The 8725-nt window shown below is 38.9% G+C and overlaps 1 pseudogene; it reads left to right on the top strand.

Moving 5' to 3' along the window:
- Window positions 1–7005: 7005 nt before the first annotated feature.
- On the top strand, window positions 7006–8285 carry LOC123952222 (annotated as a pseudogene).
- Window positions 8286–8725: the final 440 nt, after the last annotated feature.

Here is an 8725-nt window from a genome sequence, read left to right as displayed (position 1 = left end):
TTTTGCCTGGGGTTGTTAAATCACTGTTGCATTCTGCCACTGTGTGCAGCCAGTAGGCTTTTAGAAATTTCAGCATGAAAGGCTCTCAAGAAAACATGAAAATCTTTTAACATAAGATTATCTCCAGGAGACTACTTTTTGGTTTAGTTATGTGATTGTATTTGAACAAATGTATTTTTCTTTAGTTCTCCTCAGTGTTTTTTAAATTGATGGACTTTCACGACAGGTTTTCAGCTCTTGTGCTTTCAATTCCTTTTTTGGAGCGGGGGAGGTAGATGTTTCAGAGTGGGATATGAAGTGTTTTGTGAGACAAATAAGTTAAAATATCTATTAGTATTTTGCTGACCTGATTTTTTTCCCCATGGAAATACAAACAATAGAAAGCTGCTATTCTTAAGAGAAAATAAAATTTGGGGGAGGCAGCTGCCAGATAGTCTAATATTTTATTTACTGATGAACTCTTTCACATTTCGGAGAATGTATTCATTGAGGCGCCCTTGGGTTCTTTGTGAGGTGGCAACAAGGGGCTGCTTGGTTAACACCAGGGTCAGCAAACCACCGCCTAGAGGCAAAATCCGGCTCACCACCTCTTCTTGTAAACAAAGTTTCACTGGAGCATGGCCTTGCCCATTTGTCTATGCATTTCCCATGTCTGCTTTTGTAGAGACTGTATGGCCTAAAATATTTACTAGCTGGCCATTTCTAGAGAAAGAAACCCCTGACCAACCCCTGGTTACATCATTAACTTTATCTTGCAGAATCAGAGCCGAGTGTGCAGATCCTTTAAACTATGGGAGACTCAAACCACATATTTGACAGTTTAACCTAGGTCTTTCCCTTCCCTTAAACTCTGAGCTAGACATTTGTGGCAACTTCAAGCTTCCCTTTGTCTTTCTTCTTTCTCAAGTTACTGAGCCCTAGCTTGTATTTGGGCCCTAGCTTGTATTTGCATCAGTAATTTGGAGTTGATCCGTGTTGGACTGAGGGTGTGTATTTTTAACTAAACCACTGGAATTGTTTTGAACCCAATGGTAACATTACGTGTCTTGTAGCAGCTTCTCATTTTAGGTTTCCTGTTTAGAACTGCCTTTATGCTATAGTTTCTTACACTGTAAGGTAGAAAAACATACTTCTCTTTTATTGTTGACCCAAACTGGTCACACTCTTTCCTAAAACATTACTCCAGACTAATCAGATTCTATACCTGTATTCTGGAATAGTATCCCTTACCCCCACACCACTTGGAAGAAGGATGGACACCGAGAATGCTTATTCTCCTTTTGCTCCTGCAGAACTTTCCATTCTCTATCTGTTTTATCTTGAGCTCTCCCAGAAGCAGCACTTGATAACAAGGATACATCAAGGTAGCTATTTTGGGAAATGATGTTAGGGAACAGGAGTCAGGGGACTGGGAGTAGTAACACAGAGAAGGAAGTAAAGTTAATCCAAGAGTGACATTACTAAAGTTGAGTGTTAGTTACTGTGATAGACAACTGGGGCCCCGTCTAGCTAAAAATTCTCTGCAGAACTGTATTGTTTCATTCTCAGAACGGTTTGGCAAGACACGGAAGGGATATATTTCTTCATCCTGGCTTCCAAACCTGATTGGCCAAGGATTGTCCCAGCAGCCACTGACTTCCTTGCATGTACAGTTCGAGCATGCTGCAACATGGATACACAGGCTAGTCTCATGTAGGTGTCTCACCCAAGGAAGGCAAGAGATTCCTGAGGAATAAGAGACTCCTGAGTCCAGGAGCCATTGCTGCAGGAGGTTGATATAGGAATGGCCAGAACAAAATGGTGGGCCAAGGGCATGTGAGGCAGGACATAAAAGACATATGTCTCACTGCCCTTCTCAACCTGTTCCATACCTCAGGGGGCTGATCTCTGTGGTCTAGATCTCCTGAGCTCCCTTGACAGTTTGGTTTCTCATTGAGTTTTGGTACTAGGAGACATGGCAGCAAATCTGAAGGCAGGAGACTAGAATGGTTTTTTTTTGGGGGGGGGGGGATTTATTTTGGTGGTGTATTTATTTCCCCGTGCTTCATCCTTTCCTGCACTGCCACTGGGTACAGTTCCTATTGGGTAGGGCTGCTTCTGTGGCTCCAGCTCTCTTCGGGTTTTGGTATCACCATTCTCTTGATACCCAAAGCCACAGATACAACCCAGAAGCTTTCTCCTGCAGCTATCGCTCTTCCTTGGATTCAATAATCTCTTGTCCCTCTTTTTCTTCAGGCCTAAAGTGGGTTTTAGCTTTCTGCTGCTGCTGATCCTTGAACCCTTCCCAAACCACTTTAAACAGTCTTTTCATTAAATTTTCATCTGTTTAATCCTTTATGCTTTGTTATCCACCTAAATAAAATTAAGGGTTTATTAGCAGTAAAGAAGGGGAGACAATTTGGGGTTGGCATTTAAGAGCATCCGTTATTCTTATTATAAAGGCCAAGAGCAGCAGAAAGCTTGCCACCAGCGAAATGGTTTCCACACACTTTGAAAAATGGCATGGAGATAAAATTCTTATTCAGGAATAGATTTCACCATCAGTGGCCCCCACTTCCATATTTTGGATTGTTGAACGGGGAGGATGCTGTATTTTACATTTTCATTGAATTATTTTTTTCTTCTTATAATATTAATGTCTTTTCAATGTAAAGGATTAAAATAATGTAAGACATAAAGATAAAAGTGAAAATATCCTTTAATTCAACCTCCCACTGATAAATATTAACATTTTGCTGTTTTTCTTCAAACATTCTCCCCCCTCCCCCGCCCCCACTTAAACAACAGAAATTTATTTCTCACAGTTCAAGAGGCTAGAAGTCCAAGATCAAGTTGTCCCCAGAGCTGGTTTCTTCTGAGACCTCTCTTCTTGACTTGTAGGTGGCTGCTTTCTCCCTGTGTCCTCACATGGTCCTTCCTCTGTATGTCTGTGTCCAAATCTCATCTCCTCTTCTTCTAAGAACACCAGTCAGATTGGATTAGGACCCATCCACATGACTTCATTGTACCTCAAATATTCTTGAATGGAACTATAAAATAAATCGGCATCTCAATTTTATGTTTGGAAGGATATAGTAAAAAAACTGGATAGGGCAAGAGGAAAGGAGAATTAAGTTACCTTGTTGCTGGATAAACACCAAGTTTAAATATCTCTTATTATTCAAGGATATGCAAAAAGGAAATAGAAGAAAAAAAACAGAAAACAAAAACAATAAATATTTATAATTCCCTCCAAAAACTCAAGAATTAAAGGAAGACTATGCTTTTTTAAGAACATTTGTTATGGTTGAATACTTGTGACAACTTAAATGTCTATCATGGAGTAGTGGATAAATGAATTATGGTAGATTCATTCAGTGATACTAGTTCACTACTTTGAGAACAGTGTTACTTCAATGAATAGATGTAATAGCCATTCTATGATGCATATGGAGTGTTTATAAACACGTTAAAAAGATGTTTCTACAAGTGCTATTTGTGTACTACTTTGAGAACAGTGTTATTCTATGTTAGTGGAATGAAGTAGAACGTTATATGCTAACATGAAATGATCTTCAAGATATATTAAGTGAATAAAGCAAGGCTTACATAAAATGTTCCCATTTGTATTAACACCAGAAAACATAAGTATATATTTACATGTTTGTGTATACATAAAACATTTCTGGAAGGAAATGAGAAATAATTGACAATTTTTTATTTTAGGAAAGGGGTGAATATTCAGGATGAGAGATTTGCTTTTAATCACATATATTTTTGTCATGTTTGGTTGTTTTTTCTGCTCACATATTACTTATTCAACTAGAGGAGATTTACATGAGGGAACAAAATCACATCCTAATTATGCACCCAATTAACTTCCAGAAGACACAGAATCTCTAAAATGAGAGAAAAAAGAGGACATAAAAAAAGTAGAAAAGGGGTTTCTACACTGTTGCAAGTATAAAGGGAACTGACAAGAAAGTTTAAATTGGAAAGAAATTTAAAATGTAATGAGGAAATTAAAGTATATGTTAGAGTACAGATAACTAGGACAGATAAAAATCATTTCTTAAGAGAAGTAACAGTAACTTGAAAGACTTCTTTCAACAGTTTCCCAGAATTCAGAAGATAAGAAAAAGAAGAAATTAACAAGAAAGAAGAGGACAGGTGTAAAAGGTAACGAACAGAAGTTCATCCTACAGAAAATTGGTCTTCCAGGAGAAGAGAAAAATAAATGAGCAGAGCGAGCATCAGGAAATAATGGTGTAAAACTTTCTTGAGATGAAGAATATCCTGTGGCAGCACATAAAAACTGGGCAAAAGAAAAACAACACCTAAATATAATCTGGTGAAATTTTTGAATTTCCATAGTAAATAAAGAAATTTCTGCATAGGAAGAAAAAGTAGTGAGAATTGGCTGGTATTCATCCAGCATAATTGTGAACATTAGGTGTCAGTGGAGCAGTGTCTATAGAGTTTTTTTTTTTAAAGATTTTATTTATTTATTTGACAGAGAGAGAGATCACAAGTAGGCAGAGAGGCAGGCAGAGAGAGAGGAGGAAGCAGGCTCCCTGCGGAGCAGAGAGCCCGATGAGGGGCTCGATCCCAGGACCCTGAGATCATGACCTGAGCCAAAGGCAGCGGCATAATCCACTGAGCCGCCCAGGCGCCCCAAGTAAAAATAATTTGAGATCTAACCAGAAATTTCCTTTTTAGTCATGGTATCATGTATAAAGAGAGACTTTTTATTTAATATATATTAATGTACCAATTATGAGATTTAGAAAATATGCTCCACATATTACTCCTGATGAAAAAAAATATTACTCAGATACACTGAAACTAGCCAAGATTTTTTTTTAAGATCTTATTTATTTATTTGACACAGAGAGAGAGAGAGAGAGAGAGAAATTGCAAGTAGGTAGAGAAGCAGGCAGAGAGGCAGGTTGGGGAGGGGAGAAGCAGGCTCCCTGCTGAGCGGTTAGCCTGATGCAGGGCTCGATCCCAGGACCCTGAGATCATCACCTGAGCCAAAGGCAGAGGCTTAACCCACTGAGCCACCCAGGTGCCCCAGCCCAGATTTTTTAAAACTTGTTTTTAACCTCAAAGATACAGATGTAGTGAAAAGAATGTTTATAGCAGCAATGGCCACAGTCGCCAAACTGTGGAGATGAATGGATAAGGAAGATGTGGTCCATATATGCTCTGGAGTATTATGCCTCCATCAGAGAGGATGAATACCCAACTTTTGTATCAACATGGACGGGACTGGAAGAGATTATGCCGAGTGAAATAAGTCAAGCAGAGAGAGTCAATTATCGTATGGTTTAACTTATTTGTGGAGCATAACAAATAACATGGAGGACATAGGGAGATGGAGAGGAGAAGGGAGTTGAGGGAAATTGGAAGGGGAGATGAACCATGAGAGACTATGGACTCTGAAAATCAATCTGAGGGTTTTGAAGGGGAGGGGGGTGGGAGGTTGGAGGAGCGTGGTGGGTATTATGGAGGGCACGTATTGCATGGAGCACTGGGTGTGGTGCATAAACAATGAATTCTGTTACGCTGAAAAGAAATTTTTAAAAAATTATATTTTATTAAAAAAAAACTCAGGACTTCTCTTGAGAGGATGAAGTAAACATGCTTTTCTTTATTCTTGCCTCTAAGTACTAACAAAATCACTACACATTACATATAAAACAAGCATGAGAAGAGTTTGAAAGGTGGAGAGAAGAAGTTAGATTAACTGGGGTTCTTGGGACCCAAGGAATGACACGATGCTAAATTCCCCGGATTTTCTCTTTGCCTCGTACATCCCAGATTTAGAACTAAAGAAGCCAGCAGCCCAGAAAAACCATAGAGTACAGATTTAAAAATCTCACCAAAGCCTCTGCCTTCTAGCCAAAGGACTGGGAAAGCGGTAGCCTAGAAAGACTGAAGACTTTTAGACAATAACCACTCTGCTATAGTCAAACACCTCAGAAATTTTATGACCTTACCCTCACCCATGCCAACAAAAGTTAAAGTGGGGAACCTAGACTTCTATCCCTGCTAGAATGTGACAAGGTGTCTCATTTGGTCAGGGTGGTGTCAGAGAAGGCTGAGTAAGGAGCCAAAACTTCCATACCTGTGGGGCAATAAGGGGGCTTCATACACTCTGCTGTGTCAGTGGATACCATGTAGAAATCTTGGACTTCCAACCCCACCCAGCAGTAATGAGGTGGTTCTGTCCCTCCTCCTGGATTGGGGTCAGAGGACATCTAGAAGGGGGTCAAGACTTTCATCACTGCCCAGTGGTAAGAAGGCAACTCACATTTTCCATGATGTCAGCAGAGATCACAGTGAACAACTTTATAAACATAAATTTGATAATTTAGATGAATGGACCAATTCCTTAAAAAAAATAAATTACCATAATTCATCCAATATAGAACAGATAATATGAATAGCTCTGTAACTATTAAAGAAATTGAATTCATTATTTTAAAACTCCCCAAACAGAAACCTCCTGGCTTAGCTAGTTTTCCTGGAGGATTATACCAAACATATAAGGAGGAATTCATATCAGTTGTATACAGTCTCTTCTAGAAATGAGACTAGGAGAAAGTATATCCCAATTTGTTTTATGACACTAGTATTACTCTGATACAAAAAAAAACTTAGTCAAAGACATTACAAAAAAAAAAAAAGAACTACAGACTAATATCCTTCATGAATTTAGATGCAAATCCTTAACAAAATATTAGCAAATATTAGCAAATACATTCATCTAAATGTAAAAAGAATTTTGCATCATGAATAAGTGGGGTATATTCCAACAATGCAAGACTATTTGATAATCAACCAGTGCAATCCACCATATTAACAGGGTAGAGAAAAATATTATATGCTTATAACAAGCAATGCTGAAAAACCATTTGTCATAATTCAGTATCCGTTATGTCAAAAAGCATTTCACATAATTCAATACATATTTACCACAAAGACTTTTAGAATAAATAGGAATAGAATACAATTTCCTGGCCCGCTCCTCTCCCCACAATGGCATATGCTGGCCCATTGATATCTGTGTACTCCAAAAAGGGAGAATCATTTGGCAAAAATGTTACTTTGCCTGCTGTGTTCAAGGCTCCCATTCGACCTGATATAGTGAACTTTGTTCACACCAACTTGCACAAAAACAACAGACAGGCATATGCTATCAGTGAATTAGCAGGTCATCAAACTAGTGCTGAGTCTTGGGGTACTGACAGAGCTGTAGCTCTATTCCCAGCATTCGAGGTGGTGGGACTCACTGTTCTGGCCAGTGTGCTTTTGGAAATATGTGTCGTGGGGGCACATGTTTGCACCCACCAAAACCTGCCACCATTGGCATCACAGAATGAACACAATCAGAAGCGATATGCCATCTGCTCTGCCATGGCTGCCTGGGCCTTACCAGCGCTGGTTATGTCTAAAGGTCATCGTATTGAGGAAGTTCCTGAACTTCCTTTGGTGATTGAAGATAAAGTTGAAGGCTACAAGAAGACCAAGGAGGCTGTTTTGCTACTTAAGAAACTTAAAGCCTGGGATGATATCAAAAAGGTCTATGCCTCTCAGCAAATGAGAGCTGAAAAGGGCAAAATGAGATACTATTGTCAGTGCAGGGGACCCTGTGTCATCTACAATGAAGACAATGGTATCATCAAGGCCTTCAGAAACAACTTGGAACTACTTAGTGTAAGCAAACTGAACATTATGAAACTTGCTAATGGTGGGCATGTGGGACGTTTCTGCATTTGGATTGAAAGTGTTTCTGCAAGTTCGATGATCTGTGTGGCACTTGGCATAAGGTCACTTCCCTCAAGAGTAACTACAAGCTTCCCATACATAAGATGTTTAATACAGACCTTAGCAGAATCTTGAAAAGTTCAGAGATCCAAAGATCCCTCTGAGCACCACGCAAGAAGATTCATCATTGGGTCCTGAAGAAGAATCCGCAGAAGAACCTAAGAATCATGTTGAAGCTAAACCCATATGTGAAGACCATGTGACGGAATACCATTCTCCACCAGGCCAAGAATCACAGACTCTGGATGGATAAAGTGGTAGCAGCTTTGGAAGCCAAATCAGATGAGAAGGGGGTTCCAGGCAAGAAGACTTCCCTTCCAGGGAAGAAAGGAAAGAAGGCTGCTGGTGTGAAGAAGCAGAAGAAACCTGTAGTGGGCAAAAAGGCTGTAGCTACCAAGAAACCAGCAGATGACAAGAAGCCTTCAGAAAAGAAAAAGAAAAAGAAACCCATTGCAGAGAAGCCTGCTGCCTAAAAACTTGACATTTATTCATAAAAGTCAAATAATTTTGGATAGCTAATTTTGAATAAAGATGTGATCAAAAGCAAAAAAAAAAAAATACAACTTCCTAAATTTGATAAAAATCATCTACAAAAATCTTACAACAAATATTTTACTTAATTGTGAAAGACTGAATGCATTTCCCTAAGATTGGGAAGAAGGTAAAGCAATATCTACTCTCACCAAATTTATTCAATTTTATTCAACATAGTGCTAGAAATTCTAGCTACACAGATTATTTAAATAACTGAAGAGACATACCATGTTCATGGATTGGAAGAATCAACACAGTAAAAATGAGAATTCTCCACAGATTGATATAGAGGTTTAATCAATTCCTTTCATAATCCCGTATATAATTTCTTGATATGCACAAGGTTATTCTACTGTTTAAATGGTTAAGTCAAAGGAAT

The sequence above is a fragment of the Meles meles genome, chromosome 10 (genome assembly GCF_922984935.1).
Source record: "Meles meles chromosome 10, mMelMel3.1 paternal haplotype, whole genome shotgun sequence".
NCBI classification, from domain to species: Eukaryota; Metazoa; Chordata; class Mammalia; order Carnivora; family Mustelidae; genus Meles; species Meles meles.
Note: the sequence above shows the minus strand (reverse complement) of the source record. Positions and strands in the feature narration are given on the sequence as shown.